Source organism: Lissotriton helveticus, chromosome 4_1 (assembly GCF_964261635.1).
Source record: "Lissotriton helveticus chromosome 4_1, aLisHel1.1, whole genome shotgun sequence".
Lineage (NCBI taxonomy): Eukaryota > Metazoa > Chordata > Amphibia > Caudata > Salamandridae > Lissotriton > Lissotriton helveticus.
In genome coordinates this window covers 383,976,112-383,997,910 of record NC_136063.1, presented here as the reverse complement: position 1 = coordinate 383,997,910, position 21,799 = coordinate 383,976,112, and positions in this window count along the sequence as shown.

Below are 21,799 nucleotides of genomic sequence, written 5' to 3'. Positions count from 1 at the left end.
GGCCCTTGGTGAGCAAAATTGGTGTTTTTAGGTATGAACTGAGAACCTACCATTTCAGTCCGGTGGGTTTCAGCTAATGGATATTGTTTAACCTGAAAACATCAAACCTTACTTACATTATTTGTTGATTAGTAATTGCCTCTCTTGTTAGTGTTCAAAGCTGCAATATGCATGTCCATATTATTCCACATCCCTTATCAACGGTTCAATTGTCTATCTTTCCATTATTAGGAATCCTGAATAAAGTGTGAGCAAATATGTGTATTGTCCATATTCTATATTCTGGTTCAGTCAAAGGGCTATTTCAAGGCCCATGCCTTGTCAATTCAAACTCAGTGGTTATATGGATTTCCTAATTATTTTGTAACTGTAATTGGGTAGGGGTTCAAATTTCTTTTGATCTCCTCCCTTTGATAAATATGTGACACAGCCAAGAGTTTGGCATGGGCCTATAAGCATTAACAGCTCAGCAGACAAGAAGCAATGAGCTCCAGATGCCAAGATTCCATAAGATACCAAATTCATTTGGAAACCCAAAATATTCTGCCATTTTGGAATTAAATCATGTTTTAGTATCTGACATATTCGCCAGACTAGGCAACATATATACATTTATTGGTGATACAAAAAGAATCTAAATAGGACTCATTTAATCCGATACTGAAACAGGTTCTGTCATTGTGTGTATTCCAGTGAGTCTCTGAGGAAGGGCCATGCCAGGTCCGAAATTCTCATCGACAGGGAATGGAATTTATGGAAATATATCTTGGAAGCTGTGTTTTTTAAATGTTGTTTGTTAGACTTGGCATCGTTGCCGTGATTTCCCCAGATATTTTGCATCTTCCGCCTTTATTTTTGATGCTGTGCTGGATTTAGTTTTTGCTGACTTAGTTGCTTTGGGCACTTTGCCACTGCAGATTAGTGTCAAAGTGCAAGTGCCCCCTGTGTAAATTGTTATTAAAACTGGTTCTCCCTGATTAGCATATCTGATTTACTGGTAAGTCTCTAGTAAAGTGCACTGAGTGTGCCCGTGCCATTAAATCAAATGGTATTAGTGGGGCTGCAGCACTGAATGCACCACCCATATAAGTAGCCCTGAAAAGGTATCTCTGACCTGCCACTGCAGTGTATGTGAGAAGTTTTAAACTGCCATGTCGACCTGGCAAGTGTACCCACTCATTAGGCCCTAACCGCCCCTTTTCTTACACGTAAGTCACCCCTATGATAGGCCCAAGATACTCCCATTGGAAGGGTGGAGTGTATGTGGAAGGTAGGATATGTACTGGTGTGTGTTACACATCCTGATAGTGAAATACTGAAAATTTCGTTTTTCAGTATTCAAAGGCTATCTGCCCCATAGGATAGAATGGGAGGTACTTTGTAACATCTCACAAGTATAACTTCCCATTGGGACAAGATAGAGAAATAAAGTTTAGGCTCTCTGAACTCAGAATTTAAGAACACTTCATTCAGTAAAGATGGCTTTTAAATTCTGTGTTTAAAAATGCCACTTTTAGAAAGTAGGCAATTTTTAGTTGAACTATTATGTGTGCCTCTGCCTGGTTGTGGATTGACGGTCTGGTTTTGAAGTGACAGGGGCTGGGGATGTGCATTCACTGTAGACAGCCACTGGGGGGGTTGAGGTGTGCCTGGCCCTTCCTGGATGACTCTGAGCTCAGCTGAATGGAGCTTGGCTGCATTTAGAGTAGTGGTAGGAGTTTTCCACACACTTGAATTGGGCCTCTCTCCCTTGCACAATGCTGTCTCAACCCCCTGTGGTCATACTGCACCAGTGAGGACAGAACTGGTTTGGACTGGGCTCCGAGACCCTTGCACAAAGAGAATAAAGACAAAATGGGTTTTAAGTCGTAGACCTTAAACCTCCGAACTTTAGATCACTTCTGGACTCAAGAGGAACCTTCACCAAGGAGAAGAGCTGAAGAGCTGAGAGGAGGGGTACGGCCCCTTTGCTGTGTGCTGTGTGGGTTTTGCCTGCATTCGCTGTTTCTGCCAAGGAAAGGACAAAGACTGGAACTTTGCTGCAAACCTGCTTTAAGAAGAATCTCCAAGGGCCTGTGCATGTTGGCCTCCTGTTTCCTGTTCTGAAGTCTCAGAGACTCAAAGACGTCACCCCCAGCTCCCCTGAACTCTTCTACTAAGGGTTCTGACCAGCCATGAGGTGCCTATTCCAGTTCTAGGCCTTTGGATGTTGTTCCTGCTGTTGGGAGCTGGAAGGAACCTGAAGAACTGATAAAATTGATGCAGCACTCTTCTTGCAGCTTTTTTTCCCAACGTAGCACAGCCGTGCAAGAAGAATCTCCACACACCGCTGCACAGGTGCAGGGACGATGCTGCGCCTGTCACGACTGCAAGAGCCGATGCATCGTGGGATCACAGCTGAAGAAACCGACACAGCGCCGCTTGCCACTGCAGCATCGATCGTCGACGCATCCCGCATTTCTACGCATCACATCTGTGCAGCAAGTTTTTCCGATGCATTACCCGTGGACCAGAACCGTCTTGGAGTCACTTCCCCTTACAGTCCGGATCCGAAGTATAACTTCTCCTGCATGCAGCAGAACTGTCGCATCACCTCCCAAGGACTCAGGAACTGACGCATCTCTTTGTTTCTCGACTCTTTCCCACTCAGTGGCTCTTTGTCCTTGGGAATTTTGACTCATCTGTAGGTACTATGTATAGAATCACGCATCCATAACTTTGTATGGTCCCAATTGCTTGAAGCCTTTAAAAGTCATTGTTAGACCTGGCACCATTGACGTGGGTCTCCCTTCCAGCTTTCGCTTTTTGTCTCCTCTGTGGTTGCTGGTGTTAGATGCTCTGGGCGCTATGCCACTGCCATTCAGTGCCACAGCACGAATGATCCCTATTGTAAATTGACTGCATGAATTGGTATTCCCATAATTGGCTCATTTGATTTACCTGTTAGTCCCTAGTATAGTGCACTGTCCGTGCCCAAGGTAGGTAGACCGAATGCTGCTGGTGGGCCTGCAGCGCTGATTACGCCACCCACCGAAGCAGCTTGTAAAGTGGACTGTCGAATTTATTATGCCTGAGCTCAGAATAATAAAGTGCATCTTTTAGTGAAGATTATTTTTATATTCTGTGTTTGAAAATACCACTTTTAGAAAGTAGGTATTTTCTTGCCTAAGCCTTCCAGTGTGCTCAGCTGTTATGTGTATTGGCTGCCTGGTTTTGGAGGGACAGGGCAGGCTGAGCCCAACCTGGATTGAATAGAGAGATCTGCAGTTGGAGTGTGGGAAAGGGTGACCCTTTGATCTGAGCAGGGCTGTGCCTGGCAAGGTGAATGATGGCTCCCACTGTGCGTTGGATGGCAGCCCCCTCTTCCTGAAAGGCAGTGCTCCAGGACGACACCAAACTGGTTCTGGCTGGGTTCAGAGGTTTTGTGACTTTTGAGAACAAAGACTTTTTGGGGTATAAGTATCTGTGCAAAAACCCCTACACGGGGTGTTACTGCTGGATGTCAAGACGAACCTCTGTCCATGTAACTAGAGGGAAAGGACTTGGAAACTTTCATCCATCTTGCTGAAGCAACTACCCAAGGGCCTGATTTGAGCTTGCCTCCTGCTGAAGTCTCAGGGACATTAGACTTGACCCATCAGCCGTTTGGATTCCTATTTGAGGGGGATTCTACTCGCAGGTGAGGCCTCTGTTGAGAATTCCGGAGCCTCTGGTTCTACTGCGGGGAACGCGGGCTGAAAGTCATCGTATCGCTAGCGTGGTCTGTCGCAGCTGAGGAGCTGTTGCCGCTGAGAACCCGCATTTGCCTGTGTTACCAAAGTCATCGTTATCGCTATTGTGGGCCGCTGCAGCTGAGGAGCTGTGCCGTTGAGTACCCGCATTTGCCGTTCTACGAAAATCATCGCTATCGTCATTGTGGGCTGCTGTAGCTGAGGAGCTGTGCAGCTGAGTGCCCGCGTTTGCCGTCCTACGAGGATCATCGCTATCGCTCTTGTGGGCCGCTGCAGCTGAGGAGCTGTGCCGCTGAGTGCCCGCACTAGTCACCACTGCAAGGATCTTGTTACCACCTGCGTGTGCCACTGGGTGCCCGCCTTTAAGCACCGTCCCAGGATTATCGGGAGTGCACGACGTGGACCGCTGCAGCTGGGAGCTGTGGCTGCTGCGAGTCCACCTGTCATCACCGCGGCTTCCTTGTGAGGCTGCGTGCCGGGCCCCTTTAAATCTCAGGTACATTGTGCATCCACGGGTCGCGTGGGCCCCGGCCTCAAACTAAGTCTGTTCCACACCCTTTTCGAGTTCCTTTATTTCTTTTGAAGTGAATCTGTAGTTATGTGCATTGTGGCTCCTTGAGTGCTTTTAGCCTCGTGTTCAGTCTATATAAAGATAAATATTTTTCTATAACTAATTGTGGTGTCCGTTTGTAGCGTCTCTCCTGCGTTATTGTGTATGGTCATAAATGCTTCACACACTGCCTCTGAGATAGGCCTGTAGCTCGTGCCATGTTACAACAGGGTTGAGCAGAGGTTATCAAAGGGTGTAGCCCCCTTACTCTGACTTAGGAAGAAGGATCCCTATTTGGACCTCAGCGCCAGTCACTGCCAACTAGATTTCTAACAGTCCTATTCTTAATATATTTATGTTGGATTTTTGTCCTATTGGTCTTGTTGAGTTTAGATAAAGATACTTTATTTTTCTAAAATGGTGAGGTGTCCATTTGTGGTGTTATCACTGTGTGTTTTGAATACAAATACTTTGGGATAAGCCTGTCTGCTGGTGCCAAGCTACCCAGGGGGTGAGCTGTGGTTATCTGAAGTGTGTATCCCACTTATCCTGACTAGAAGAAAGGGTACCTATTGGGACAAAGGTATCTACCTCTACCAACTAGAGACCCCTATTTCTAACATTATGCTTTACAAAGAAAGTGATGTTTTTTTAATGGAACTTGACAATTGCGAACTTCAGTGCAGCGCAAACATGCTAGAGCTGTAATATTTATTATTTTAAGGGAGTGTCGTTTTTGAGCAATTTCAAGCTCCCGCTAATTCACACTAACACCATTGAGCGAAATGTAATTAATCTGTTTTTGTAAATTGGGAGATGTGGAGTCTTGGATTTTGCTGGGATACAGAAACAACGTCTGCATCAACATGAACATTACATTCTCAGAATTATTCTAATGATACTAAGGGCCATATAAATCAACAAACTCTCTTGCGATTCCTAAATAGCGATTTTTAAGGAATCGCTATTTAGGAATCGCAAAATGGTATGTATGAAGAAATTCGCAATTTTTTAGCGATTCCTTAATCTTCCTTATTTGCGAATTCAATTAGGGAATATTTTCCAATGCATTCCTATGGGCCAGGAGGTCCATAGGAATGATTGCGAAATAATTCTCAAATTGCAAATTCGCAATTTGCTAATCGCAATTTGAGAATTATTTCAAGGGTGCAGGGGTGTCTCAAAGACACCCTGCTCCACCCCTGAAATGTACATGTGTGTGCATATGGCGCACATACATGCCCTATGGGCATGTGTGTGCATCACATGCCACCTTCAAAAATGCCAAAATGTGCATTTTTTGAAGAATTCGCAAGTTACCATCAACTGCAAGTTGGTGGTAATTTGCGGATTCTTAACCAAAATTCGCTACCCAAAAATGCTACATACATAGCATTTAAGGAATCGCAAAATTGCGATTCCTTAAATGCTATGGCAAAATAAGGAATCGCAAAACTTTGCGATTCCTTATTTTGCGAATATTTCATACATCCCAAAACATGCAAAAAGGCCGTTTGCGATTCGCAAAGGCCGAAATTCTGCGAATTTCGGCCTTTGCGATTCGGAAAAGGCTTGATACATATGGCCCTAAATATACTAATACTATTTATGAATGCACATTTTCATCTCTAGATTTTGAGTCTTATGGTGCATTATACAATATTTACATAAAATGTATGTGCAGGTTGTAAAGTGTATGTTTTCTATTGCAGCTTGTGCTGCGGGCTGAAAAACTATAGTGTCAAAACATCCATTCACCGTACATGGTGCCTGCCACACAATGCATTTATGTTTGGGGGGCACCATAGGTGCATCCCAGGCCTCATAGAGAAGGGCCAGGGAAGAAGGGGCTACTAGGGGGCCCCCAAAGTCGCTTTCCACCTGCCTTTTCATGGCGCGCGGACCGCAATAAAAGAGCAGGCAGAACCAACATCATGATCCAGACGTCGGAGCCAAGGCTGGCTCCGCTGTCAATTTGAGATTACAATTCCGCCCCTTTACCCCATTGGGCTCAGTGAGCCCGTTCGAAGTGGAGTGGAATTCTCACGTGGGTTTCCCTCCGAACGCTTGTATTGTAATACGTCAGTCTAATGGAAACTGATTATGGCGGGAGGAAAGCCTCTGATGAGCTGTCGAATGTCTTTCCGCCCAACATCATAAAGGGCCCCTAAATGTTTTGGTGATTGACAGTCAAACCCCCACACCCACATCACTCTAACAAATGTGCACAATGCGGATTTATCTTGCAATTATTTTGGATTGTATTGGATTTCTAAACCTAAAAAAATACATGATGTTATTCCTGCGATATTTAATACTGATTATTATTATATGGTAAATGCAATTTTGGTGCAGGCAACCAAAATAATATTCAGGTAAGCGATTGTTGGAAATGGCCCTTTCTGCCAGGTCACCCCCAAACATTTTGCCTTTCTCCTGCCCTTTTTTCCTAACTCATTTTTGTTGGCTTTAGGACTCTGAGCAGTTTACCATTGCTAACCAGTGCTAAAGTGCCTGTGCTCTCTGCTTAAAACATGATAACATTAGCTTATTCACAAGTGGCATTTTGATTTACTTATAAGTCCCTAGTAAAGTGCATTACATTTTCCCAGTACCTGCAAATGAACTGCTGCTTGGTGGCCTGCAGCACAGATAATGTCACCCAGTTGTTTAGCACTTTAAACTTGTATCTTGCCAGCCATTACATCATCTGTGTGGGCAGTTTTCAACTGCCATGTCGATCTGGCAAGTTAACCCTCTTGCCCGGCCAAAACCTTCCTTTTTAATTCATATAAGTCACCCCTATGATAGGCCCTGGATAGCCCAATTGCAGGGCAAAATGTATTTTAAAAGTAGGACATGTACGTTTAAATTTCCTGGAAGTGAAAACCTCTCAAATTCATTGTTTACTACTGCAAGGCCTGTCACTTCCTTAGGATAACATGGGTATTACCTTATTACATTTTATAAGTGTCATTTCCAATTGGTAAGGGATGGGACTCCCAAATAGGGTGTCTATGGATCGCAATTTAAAATCACAACAGATGGTGAAGTTAGATTTTAAATTACAGTTTAGAAAATGACATTTTTAGGAAGATGGCATTTGCTTACTTTAGCTATTTGGTGCCTACTGCCTGGCTCCGTTTAGTCTAGGTGGGTTGACCGCTGGGCTTTGCGTATTCCTTCTGGACAGCAACACACTAAGGGAGCTTTAGGTGTGTCATGATATGCTGTCCTGGGAGATGGGAGGGAGGAGCTGAGCACTCCTCACATTTACACATGATTAGGCTGGGCCCTGTCTATACACAAAGGGCTGCATGCCCCCCTGTAGTGAGTCTGACTCCAGGGCAGGAAGGGTGGACCTCTGTGCACTTCAAAGCTTTCTTTGAAGTCTCCCTCACTTCAAAGGCACAGCTGATATAAGTACTGGACCTCTAACACCATAACTTTAGTACACCCCTGGACCTGTGGATACTCTGCCAGGAAGAATAGCTGCTGTGCTGCTACAAGGACTGCCTCTTTGATGGACTCCTGCTTTGCTGTGCTGACCTTTGCCTGCTGCCCTTTTGCCTTGGAATGAGAAGGACTGGACCTGCATTTCTAAGACCCAGAACCCTGTTTTCTGAAGTCTGAGGCACCAAAGACTTCCATCCAAACTTGCACCTGGACTCTGCTATCTGTGAGTCTGCCCTGCTAATAGGTTCCAACCCAGTCCTGGACCCTTAGAAGTGAGCCTAAGGTGCTCTGCCCTCTGTGGTCCTCATCAGAACCGATGCAATGAAACGCTGAAACGAATGATGTGTGAATCGCCATCCACATGGATTATGGGCTGGCTTCCGACCGAGCCCGTTGTAATGTTCGAGAGCTGTGGGTTAGCAGCCCAGTTGATCACGCACGTAGACGTGCGCATACGCGGGTGTGATGCGTCACACCGCGTACGCTATATAAATAAAGGAGGCGTGGCCCGAGGGTAGTTCGGACCACACGGACTAGAACACTGGTGTCCCGGGTCCATATGTTAGCGCAGCGCCAGCGGCCCTGCGCACGTGTGAACAACACACGACAATGGCGACGAGGGTCTAGAAGGACTCATGCTCGGCCCTGCCTGCCGCTCTGATCTCCCTTGCAGCGTCGCGCCGAGGAGCAACCTACATCGGAGGCCCATGTGCTGTAGGCCTGATCTGGACCATCCGTCCCGATCGCGGTGGTCAGCGCATGGTGACGCCCCTCACCGGCGACCCCCACTGCAGTGCGCGACCAAGAGAGAGTGGCGGCGAGAGGTGCCCACGACGGGCGAAGGGGACAGAGTCACTGCCCGCCACAAGACACACCAGGTAAGGGCAAGACGTGGCCTGCATCTGGCCTGAGGAACCCCGGCACCTTGTCAGCCCACTCCCAAGTGCTCATTGCCCCCTCTGGGGCCCGGTCACTGCCGACCCGCTCCGGCTCCAGTGTGTGCTTGCGTGACCACCGGCGTGTGGGTCAAACGTATCTCCGCCACCTGCGACACGGCCCCTACAACCCCTTCGTGGCACCGAAAAGCCTCACATGCTGAGAATGGCAGCGATTCCCCCCATTGAGCCGTTTCTGGTCGACGGCGCACCGGCGTCCCTGGCGCCACGATGGAAGGACTGGACAGAGCGTCTACAGTTCTATTTCGAGGGTGCTGGAACGGCGAGAGAAAGGCGCAGGGCACTTCTCCTTCATCTCGGTAGGAAGGACATACACAGAATCTACAAGACCCTGGTGGAAGCCACACCACACACCTACGTCACGCTCCTCAACGTGCTCAACGCGCACTTCGAACCGATGGCCAGTAAAGACTATGAGCGTTTCATATTCAGACAAGCGCGACAAGAGGCCGAAGAATCGCTTGACGCATTCCATGGTAGGCTCAAGGAACTCGCCAGCACCTGTGCTTTCCGCGACGAACAAGAGGAGATCCGTGGCCAGATAATACAGGGATGCTACTCCTCCAACCTGAGAGTCAAGATCCTCCAAGAAGACGGAAAACCGCTAGCGGACATTTTGAAACTAGGGCAATATAAAGAACTGTCACAAGCGAGAGCGTCACATATGGAGGCAGCGCTCCATAGACCAGTCAAAACAGAGCACGTGAACACAGCCGAACAGATCAACGTTGTCCGACCAAAGCAACGCCAGTTTGGACGGAGAAAACCGCAAGAGCGCCGAAAAGAATGTGGATACTGCTGAGGCACGCCTCATCGTGCTCAAGACTGTCCAGCGCAGGGAAAGAAATGCGGCTTGTGTGGGCGAATGAACCATTTTGCATCAGTTTGCCGGTCGTCCAAGCAGAAACCCGAAGCGGCCCAGGCCATCAGAGAAAGCCCGGACAGTGAAGATATGGACGATGACTCCAATAACTACCCGGTCCACTACGTTTTCGCCATTGATCAGCCCCTGAGGAAAAAGAGGCGTCTCCCAAAGTGCCGAATAAGAATACACAACCAAGAGGTGAGGGCCACGATAGACACGGGAGCCTCGATTGAGCTCATGGCAGCAAATGTCTACAACCAACTACGGGACAAGCCAGCTCTGAAGACAGCCAAGATCCGAGTCTTCGCATACGGACAAAAGACCCCAATTCCTCTGATCGGATGCTTCCAAACGGAAATACAGCACCAAGACAGAAAATCCCCACAACCGTCTATGTAACCAAAGAGGGCAGCGGCATGCTCCTCAGTGGACAGGCGGCTGAAGACCTCCAACTAATATCATTCGTGATGGCGGTGCTGGAAGAGGAATTGTACACCTTTCTCGAAGAATTCGAAGACACGTTCCAAGGCATCGGGTGCCTAAAAGGCAAATAAGTGGTTCTTCTCCGCATTGACCCGTCCATCCAGCCAGTAGCCCTCAGACACCGGAGGATAGCATTCCACCTGAGGAAGAAAGTGGAACAAGAACTGGAAGCTCTCGAGCGCCAAGGGATCATCGAGAAGGTCAGCGGGCCCACGCCGTGGGTATCGCCAATCGTGGTGGCGCGGAAACCCAAACAGCCGGAGAGGTTCGCATCTGTGTCGACATGCGCCTACCCAACGCAGCAGTAAAAAGGGAACGACATTTAACGCCCACCATCGACGACATCTTAGGAGAGCTGAACGGAGCGAAGTGGTTCTCCAAAATTGACCTCCGGTCAGGCTATCATCAGCTGCCCCTGGACCCGGACTCCCGGTACATCACCACTTTCTCTACCCATGTGGGTCTCTGGCGATACCGACGTCTCAATTTTGGGATCTCGAGCGCCGCAGAAGTCTTCAAAAACACTATCAGAGAAGTCCTGAGCGGACTCCCCGGAGTCCTAAATGTCAGCGATGACCTGCTCATCTACGCGAACACAGTCGAGGAACATCATCAAAGACTGAGGGACGTACTGCAGAGGATCAAAGACTCCGGCCTAACGCTACACCGCGAGAAGTGCCAATTCCTCCAGAATAAAATCAGTTGCTTCGGATACACGTTCTCAGACCAAGGGATCGCTCCGGACCCAGACAAAGTGAAGGACGTGCAAGAGACACCAGCGCCGACAAACATATCGGAAGTACGAAGCTTCCTCGGCATGGTGAACTTCTGTGGGAGGTTCATCCCAGACTTGTCCAACCTCACCAGGCCCCTCCGAGAGCTCACTAAATCCACCACCCCCTGGCAATGGGGAGAAGAACAAGACGTGGCATTCCAGAATACCAAGACAGCACTATCGGCAGATAAGACTTTGTCATATTTCGACCCAGCTAAACCTACCAACATCGCCGTGGATGGCAGCCCATACGGCCTGGGAGCAGTGTTGACACAACACCAAGGACCTGAAGACTGGGCACCCATCGCCTACGCCAGCAGGTCGCTGACAGAGACCGAACAGAGGTACTCCCAAATCGAGAGAGAGGCGATCGCAATACACTGGGCCTGCAGGCACTTCCATGTGTATGTGTACGGACATCCTTTCACCGTCTCAACAGACCACAAGCCCCTTCACCCCCTGTTTCGAGGGTCGGTCTCCAAACCACCACCCAGAATAGAGAAATGGATCCTACAACTCCAGGAGTACGACTACCAGGTGGAATTCAAACCGGGAGCGACAAACCCGGCGGACTACCTCTCAAGGCATCCCAGAGCGGCAACTAGCAAAGAAAAGGAAGACGCCGACGAGACAGAGAAGTACGTACAGGTGGTACTGGAAAGATCAAGGCCCCTACCCATGAGCATGGACATGATCATCGAAGCCACCCGCAGTGATGAAGTCCTCCAACTGGTGGTACACGCAGTGCAGGCCAATGAGTGGAAGACCCTCCAAGCATTGTTGAGCAAGAGAACACCCCAAGCAAAAAGTACCCTAGAGACCCTTCTAAAAGTACAGGAGGAACTGTCTGTGACAGCCAAGGCTGTCTACTGAGGGGACCACGGATTGTGATGCCGACGAGCCTGACCCAACAAGCAATCGAGCTGGCTCACCGTGGGCACCAAGGAGTGGTGAAGACCAAGAGCAGACTCCGTGCAAAAGTGTGGTTTCCAGACATGGACATCCGAGTTGAACAAGCTGTCAAAGAGTGTCAATGGTGCCAAGCAGCCGGGCAACCCGATTGCCCGCCCCCGGTGATCATGGAGGACAATCCGCGGAGGCCATGGGAACAAGTCAGTGCAGACTTCGGACACCTTCCAGATGGCAGATACATGCTCGTCATAATTGATGACTTCACCAAATACCCGGAGGTGGAAATAGTCACAACGCTCACCGCTAGAGAGGTCGTAGCCAAGTTTGAGAAGGTCATCGCCACCCACGGCATCTTCGAGAGAGTCAAGACGGACAATGGGCCTCCCTTCCAAGGACAAGAGTTTGCAGACTACCTCAAAGACTGGGGAATTCAGCACCGGAAAGTGATCCCCCGGTGGCCTCAAGCCAATGGGGAAGACGAGAGGTTTATGCACACTCTCAATAAAGTCCTCCGAATCGCCCACGCGGAAGAAGCCCCATTGGAAAAGTCTATCTACACGTTTCTGAGAGAGTACCGGCTCACCCCCCATCGCACCACGGAAGCAGCTCCAGGCCCTAGCAATGGGAAGGATAGTTCGCGACACTCTCCCCAACCATCACACCTGGACTTCAAACAAAGTAAGCCCACGACAAACCTTGATCAATAGGAAGCGATCAAATGACTATGCCAGCTTCCGACGCCGAGCCAAAGAACCGTCCATTCGGGAAAACGATCAAGTCTACGTGAAGGACCGATACCCCGGAAGCAAGTTCAGGCTCCCATTTGAACCGAGACTGTGGACAGTCACGCGCCGGACCGGCACCATGGTGACGGCTCAAAGGAGTGGAGAGACCGTCACGCGAAACGTCTCATTCTTCAAGAAAGCCACCCATTCCCCGGGAAATCACCCATGTCCAGAGTTGGATCAAGACCCACCCCACTCACCTGAAGGAAGTGACAGTCTGTGGGAGCGACCCCGGAAACCAGGCGAACAGCCCACCAGCGGGTCCCCTGGCTGAGGGGACACCGTCAAACACCAACTCCCGCACCCCCACGGGATCCCTGCCTGCGGGATCACCACCTCAAGAAGCCCCACGGAGAGCACTGTTCCGTGGAGAGGCTGCGGGCTATGGACTGAGAAGGAATCCGGCCCCATCTTCGCAACTGGCGGACTTTGCTGTGGACTGAGGCCATGATGACCGGTCATCTGATTGGTAACAGGCCGGATGGCCGTTTTGTTTTAATTTACCACCTGACGTTGCATCATGAATCTCAAATGATATTTGTGTTTTGTTTAAAAGAAAGGTTATAAGGAATGTAATGTTCGAGAGCCGCGGGTTAGCAGCCCAGTTGATCACGCACGTAGACGTGCGCATACGCGGGTGTGATGCGTCACACCGCGTACGCTATATAAATAAAGGAGGCATGGCCCGAGGGAAGTTCGGACCACGCGGACTAGAACACTGGTGTCCCGGGTCCATATGTTAGCGCAGCGCCAGCGGCCCGGCGCACGTGTGAACAACACACGACACCCGTCAGAATCCAGCGGAATAACCACTGGTTTCAATTCGAACAGGCTATATTGTAATCAGCCAGTTAGAAATGATCTGGTCAGAAAACCGACACTCTCAGTCAGAAATCCTCTGACCTTCAAAGGCTTTCCGACCGATATCGTAATAGTCCCATTAATGTTATATCGAAAAATGCGCACTGCCTAAACTGATTGCTATTGTAGGCCTACATCACAATGCCAGATTCTTTGCAGCCCTCAATCAACTCTGGTCTCTGAAAAAGAAACAAATTATTATCGGTCACGTACACGAACAATTTACCCATCACTCTTATCTAGTTGCATTTATGTGATTATGTTTAGTCCAGGGGAGACCAGAACTAGAGACAACAGCTGAGCTAACGCTCTGTAACAACTGTTAGCACAAGGCGTGCATTGCAATAATGCATGTGAGGTCACTGGAAAGGCATACACACGTGACGCACCAGCATTCCATCGACCCCCTCCAAGCCTTCCGTCAGCTGCATTGTGAGCACTCTCTGAACTGCTGAGTCATCACTTCAGGACGCTCCCTCCGGTGCTGCTTCTGTCCTCGCGCGAAATTAACCTCTTCACACTGTTAAACTCCTGTCCGCACCGATCACTGACTCTCCATCAGCGGGTGTCCAGCCCTGTCAAGAAACATGCTGCCTGCAGGCATTCGGGGCTTTTTAGAAAAAGGCAATGAGGAAACAAGCCACCTATGAAGCCCATGCACTTACGATAGTGTTATATGCAAAGGTGACCCTAGCTGTCTGCATCACCTCATATCTAAGCATAGCGAGGTGATGCGGCCTAACTGTTGACTTTGAAACCTCGAGACCCCGGTTCAAATCCCGGCCCCTCCACTTGGCTCAACCATCGAGTGATTCTGGACACATCACTTCATCTCACTGCCCTTATACGTGTGTCTGTGTTGTCCCTGCTTGATGCCACAGCCCCGAAATGTGTTTCCTAACTCCGTCCCTTTGCAATGAATAGTGTCCTGTAGGTTCATGCTACATAAATACCAATACATAGCAAAACACACAGGGAACACGTTTGGAGAATTCCCTCTGATCCAGGGCACCAAAAAGCTTTCTATAAACCCACCCACGGCCAGACTATTTCTCCTTTTCGGTTCAATTTACATAAGGTGCAGCAGCAAAATACGAGAGCAACAAACAAAATAAAAATAAACTGCCCGATAGGCCACGTAAAAGGCCTATCTATCCATTGCACTTATTAAGTAGCATGCTACCCAAGAGCAAGGGAGCGGTGGCAACTTACTAGGGGTATCAAGCACTGTATAAATGCAACAAAGTATGGTACAGCCATGTATAACAAAAGAAGTAGTGTCTCACTATATTGCCCATATGCGCTTCAAAACCTTGTCAGAGGTAAGTATAACAATCGTACAATACAACAGTTTGTAATAAAGACCCTGAAACTTTCATTTGATAGAATGAAGCAAGTCTGTTTTATTCTATGGTAAGAAAAAAGATGAAAGCAACATTACCAGTTGTTCACAGTGCCAAAGGTCGTTCCCTGTGGTCATTCGATGTTAGTTTTTTTAGCCATTTCCATAGAAAAAAAGGCCAAATGGAGCGAATACTCTATGAGATGTCCATCCATCACATGACCACAGTCTCAGAAAGCATCACATGTGATACATCAGGGTAGGGGTGGCAAGAAGCAATACAAGGGCTCTAAAGACAGGCATGCTGGGTTAAAGTCTGGAGAATGCTGAGTCTGCTACGTCGTCTGGCCTGCCTTACTCAACCCCACACCCAAGGCCGTCTTAACAGCATTATAGGGCCCCGGGCAAAGCAGCGAACTGTGCCCTGCCTCCACAACCACTCACAGGTATAAAAATGTTTAACAGAAAATTAGTGCTAAATTCTGGTCTGCATGGGGCCCGTATGCTCGTGGGGTCCCCAGGCAACAGCCCATCGTGCCCATGAATTAAGACAGCTCGGCCCCCACCCCCAGGATCTAGAACTTGTACACCAGACAGCCTAGTCAGAACTTAATTGTCTCAAATGATATGTTATGAACCTAGAAACTGAGTGTGGGGGCCTCATACCAAACATGTACGACCATTTGTCAAAATGTTCTCCCTCAGTATCATGAGAACTCTAAAATTGTGGCCTCCTGATCTCCCATAAGGCTGTAGAGCCATTCATTAAAATGTTGCTGACGTTGCTGTGGGGGAGAGAGCAATGCTGAGCAATATCTACTAAGCAGTCTCATCTTAAAGATGTTTGGGGCCCCTGCTAGGAATCACTTAGACTTTTACTACCTCCGTTACTTATTTTCTGCTCATTCAAGCCTGCATGATGCTAAAATATGAATTATATGTTAACTTTCACACAAAACAGCTACACTATGTCTTGTCCAGGGGCCTAAAATCCTTTAAGTGACACTGAGCAGACATAGGGAGAGGGTCAGATTCAGAGGTAGGAAGAGAGAGGTTCTGGTAGAGAAATTGACAAGGGGCAGGAGCCGTTGGAGGGTGGAGCCCTGGCCTTTGCTTACTTTGCCCTTGCCTTAAAACATCTATCTTACAAAGATATTGAGCTGCTGCTCTCTTCCCCAGTGGAGGCAGACACGCAAGCTTACTAGCACCACTCATACAACTCTGCACCAAAGTGCAGAAGTGTGTGATGTCTAGCATACATCTACACTTGAAGGGAATCCTTCCATTACAATATAATATGCTTAGACCACCTTTACAACCAATTACACATTGTATGTTTGTTGCACAGTGCAGCACACACAGATTTGGTGAAAAGTTAAGAGAAATTACATTTCTCCTTGGTAATATCTACCTCTAAAAGGTTTTATTATTTGGTGTAAAAGCCCTGTCTTCCAATTTGAGTAAAAAACCACAGGTGGTAGTGTGGTAACATTCAAATACCACCCATGGGACACCCCGTTGAAGCAAAGTAACACAAAGTGCTATTTGCATTACTTTTAGGACAACTTTCTAGAACAAAAAAGGGCTTTGCACTGGAAAGCATATAATATATCATGATATTTTGCTGGTTTGCGTCTCTCTGCGTGTCTTTTGACCTGTGCATAGTCTTAATAAATCGACCCCTGCATTTAGTAAGAACCGGGAATAAACAATGTTATTTAGAGCCCTATCAGACGCATAGAGCTCAGCATGTGATTGGCATCAGAGGTGACAGGTTTAAAATGGCTGAAGTGTGTTGGCCTGCATGCTATGTGTCAGCATATTATGCTGTAAATCAAGATAAGATGCAAGTGCTCTTGACGCATAACTATGTGCACAAATGCTCAACGTTCACCACATTTCCTTTATTACCTATACCTGAATGTTTGGGGGAAAATGTGGGTCTAAGCACATATTATATACAGCAAGAACCAGTCACTAGAAAATCTGCAACAAAGTTTGATCTTTATTCAGAGAGGTGTAGATGCGAAGGGAAAATCCCAATATTTGTCAAAAAGTTGGGTATTGTCTACAAGGCACCCGAATAATGAGACAACATATCTCCCAGTGGTGCAGGAACTGTTTTCAGAGAGGTTGTACTGCCATCAAGTCATAGGAATTGTGGAAAAAACAAACCTTAGAACAAGTTTGCCAAATAAGCTGAGACCATTCAACAGGGCGGGGGTAATGGTGGGAAATATAGCTGGTGGTGCACATTGGATCACACTATCACACACATATTACGAAAGCATGGTGTAGTAGTGCACATAGTCATTTAAAAACAGCTCATTTCCCTTTGAAATGGCCTCTAAATTTGCACAGACAAGCAGTTTTACAGATAAAACTATATAGCAAATAAAAATAATGTGTGAAAATCGAGTTTTGTGAAAATGTATCATTTGAGCATCACTAAGTGCCTTGATTTGTTTTGATTGTATTAAATTCTATGTTTCCTTCATACATCAGAATTACAAAAAAGTGCTTCATTTGTGCTTTCCTAACTGCTGATATATTTTGAGTACATTGTACAGTTCATTAAATCTTTCTTTGACATCCTACAGCCTATCCTTTCACATTCCCTGTATTCCAGGAAGATAATCACATAGCACGCTTTACAAAATACTCTCACCTTGCAGTTATAGAAAGAAAAGTAAACACTAGTCTCCATGTTAAAAGAATGAGTAGCAATTTTACAGCAGTCATAACCTGACATTTGACCTCTGCCTTTGAATTTATGGCTGATGTGACAAGATCAAATCAAATTTTAAAGGCAAAGTTATTGCTCATTCACCTTCTAAACTCTGTTAGAGATGGGGGTCTCAAGTTGGCAGAGGTAGGTACCTTTGTCCAAATAGGGACCCTTGCTTCTAGTCAGGGTAAGGGGAAACACTTCAAAAATAACCCCTGCTCACCCCATTGGTGGCTTGGCACAAGCAGACAGGTTTGTCTCAGAGGTCTCGTGTAAAGCATTTGTGAACACATACAGAAATACAGTGAAAACACTACAAATGGACACCACACCAGTTTAGAAAAAGAAGTAACCTTTATTTAGACCAAAAGACAAACATCTACAATACAGTAATAAAATTATGACTTTTAGATGGTAGAAATAGTGCAGTTTAAAGCAATTTGCAGACGCAACACTTTTCACACAAAGTACCTTGGATGCGTCACGCAAACAAACAAAATGGGCCTCAGGGAAGGTGATGCGTTAGCTCCTTACACTCAGGGAAGGTGATGCGTCGGTTCCTTGCTCCAGGGAAGGTGATGCGTTAGTTCCTTACTGCTGCGCATGGGAGTTGAGCGCGTCAGTTCCTTACTGGGAGGAGTTGATGCGTCAAATTCTTACTGCGTAGGGAGTTGATGCATATGTTTCTTACTGCGTCCCCCAACGATGCAACAGAGTTGGCACCTGCACTTCCAGACCACCCCCAAAGCCACACTCCGAGGAACCCTCATCTACAGACCTCCAGACCCCCGAAAACCCTTCGCCACCACCATCACTGACTTCATTGCACCCCACTCCATCGCCTCAACATACTATAGTCATTGGAGACCTGAACTTCCACCTATGACAACCCCAACAGCCCCAACTCCACTATCCTTCATGACAACCTCACCAGCATCGGACTTAAACAACTTGTCAACACACCGACCCACAGAGCAGGACACACCCTCGACCCTATCTTTGCAGCAGGAAACAGCGTCCAATTCAGCCACACAATGCAGCCGCCAAGGACCGACCACCACTGCGTACACTTCGCCATCAACAAACCCAAGGCACCCAAACCAGCCCCACGCCCACCACGAAGGAACTGGAGCAAGGTTACCGACAAGCACCTTAACTCCACCCTCACCCGAGACAACCACACCTGGGCACCCGACGCAGCCAGAGAACTCCACACCTGGATCTCGGACTGCGCAGACAAGCTTGCCCCGCTACGCAAACCCGACAGACAACGCCCCAGGAAAGCCGCCTGGTTCACCACCGCTCTCCAAGAAGCCAAACGCACCTGCAGACGCCTGGAGAAACCCGAAGCCAACCGAAAACCATACCACCTACAAGGACGCCATGACGGACTACCACAACCAGATCAGAGCCACCAAGAGGAACTTCATCCACAACAAAATCCTGGCCAACTCCAAGGAACTTTTCAGTGTCATTCAAGAATTCACCAACCCACGCAGCAAAGCCAAAGACATCACCCTATCCCAAGACCTCTGCGACAAGCTTGGAAATTATTTCCAACTCAAGATCAAAAACCTCTACGACAACTTCATCGACCATCCACCGGGCTCCAAAGATGGCCCCCGCCCCCCCAGAAACACCAGCCAGTCCACCATCTCCAACTGGACACCGATCACGGCTGAAGACACTGCCTCGACCATGTAAAGCATCCACTCGGGGGCCCTCACAGACCCTTGCCCCCTCACTTCTACCACAGAGCCGTGGCCGCCATCGCACCCGAACTGCAATGCACCAGCAACACCACCTTCAAAACAGGCACCTTCCCAGAAGACTGGAAGCACACAGAAGTCAGACCTCTGCTAAAGAAGCCTACAGCTGACCCCACCGACCTCAAGAACTATCGGCCCATCTCGCTCCTCCCTTTCGCAGCCAAAGTTGCAGAGAAAACAGTCAGCAGGAAACTGACACGATTCACTGAAGAGAACGCCGTCCTCGACCCATTTCAATCCGGATCTTGAAGCAACCACAGCACAGAGACCACCCTACTCGCTGCCACAGATGACATCTGCACCCTCCTGGACCAAGGCCACTCTACAGCCCTCATCCTACTTGACCTATCAGCGGCCTTCGACACTGTCTCCCACCGCATACTAGTTGCCAGACTACAAGACGCAGACATACAAGTAACAACCCTGGATTCGATCCAACCATTCCTCACTGGAAGAAGCCAAAGGATCAGACTCCCACCCTTCCTCTCCGACCCCAAGAAAATCACCTGCGGAGTCCCACAGGGTTCATCCCTGAGCCACACCCTCTTCAACATCTACATGGCCCCTCTCGCAGCCATTGTCTGACAACACAGCCTCAACATCGTAACCTACGTTGAAAACACCCAGCTCATCATCTCCCTCACCAAAGACCCCACCACTGCCAAACTCAACTTCCAGAAAGGAATGCCAGACATCGCAGTGTTGATGACCAACAGCTGCCTGAAACTCAATGCAGAGAAGACAGAAGTCCTTGTCTTTGGTACCACCAATTCTGCATGGGACAGCACCTGGTAGCCGACCGCCCTCGGAAGCACACCTACCCCCTCAGACCACACCAAGAACCTCGGCATCGTACTCAACTCATCACTCGCCATGAACTGAGAGGACAACACCGTCACCTCCAGCTGCTTCAACATCCTCCGCATCCTCCGCAAGACCTTCATGTGGATCCCACTAAGTCAAGGAAGACAGTCACCCACACACTCATCACCAGCTCACTGGACTATGGAAACGTACTCTACGACAGCATCAACAAGTCCCTACTTCGCAAACTACAGACAGTACAGAACACCGCCGCCAGACTTGTCCTCGGCATTCCCCGAGAAGTACACAACACCTACGAAGTCTCCACTAGCTCCCCGTGGAGAAAAGAGTCACTTTCAAAGTCCTCACTCACGCCTACAAATGCCTACACAACAACGGACCGAAATACCTCAACAACAGAAATAAACTTCCACATACCCAAAAGAAACCTCAGATCTTCCAACCTCGCACTGACCGAAACACCGCTCATCCACAGAGCCAGAGCAGGCAGAAGATTCATCTCTCACATTGCAGCCAAGACCTGGAATGAGCTACCGGCAGACATCATATGCGCCCCCTCCCTGAACACCTTCAGGAAGACCCTCAAAACCTGGCTCTTCAGCTAAACAGCCTGCGGACCTCCCCCTCAGCATCTTGAGACCCTCACAGGTGAGTAGCACACTTACAATTCCCTGATTCATTGATTGGTACGTTGCAACGATCCGGGACAATGCGTGGGTTCTTGCAGCGCACAGCAGGGCCTGCATCGGGATCGGTGTGGTGGGCTCGGACTTCGGAGATCGCTGCACCTGATGTGTCACGCGGCGATTTCTTGAGCCGCTGCAGGTGCTGTGACGGTTTCCTCGGCGATGCGTCGGAAACAGGCATGGATGCATCACACTTCTTCAATGTTGCATTGATTTTCCAGCTCCCAGCGAAAAACAGTTATCAATAGGCCCAGAACAACAGCCTGCACTTCTTGCTTTACTTACCTGACCTGCAGCGCGTACGCTCACTAGCTGACAACCTTTTTACTCTTTTAGGAAGCACCTTTGTGTAATTGCGCTGCCTGCTGTATAGCGCTGCCGCATTTTATTTTTGCCGCTTTTTGCTTTGCAAAATCACTTTTAGCTCTTACCCGCACTTTAAAAGGTTTTCACCCCGCATTTAGCGGGATTCAGGCCGATTTAGGGCTTTTTTAAACCACGTCGCGGCGATTTGGCCGCCATCTTGGGTGTGGGAACCACGAAGGTGCCGGTTTTCAGGTGCCATCTTTGTCGCGGGTCCAGAGGTTGACTCGTAGAACTCTCACGCCTAACGGTGTATATAATGCAGAACACCCAAGCGTGCAGCGCGCTCGTGCAGCGGGCGCGCCGATGGCGTGCTGGAGGCGCGCCAGAAGCAAGCCCGTCTGCGCCCGTCCGTGCACAGGCCGCGACCAGCACCAGCCATGCTGCCATTACCGCCCGGCTCGATATACCTACTCCAGGGAGGAAATTATTCAGGTAGGCCAGCAAGCCAGCTCAATTAGTCACTCTTCAGCAACCACCAATATTCCATCGGTGTTATCATGCGTTCTGCTCAATGTCAGGTCCTTGTGTAAACATAATTTGGAAATATCACTCCTAATCGAATCCCAGGGTTTGGATGTGCTGTTCCTCACGGAGACCTGGACAAGAGCTGACAACGGGGTGGAGCTTGGGCTGGCCTGCCCCCCTGGATATAAGATCAGACATAAACCTCGTGTGGGTGGCAGAGGAGGAGATGTGGGGTTTATTTTCA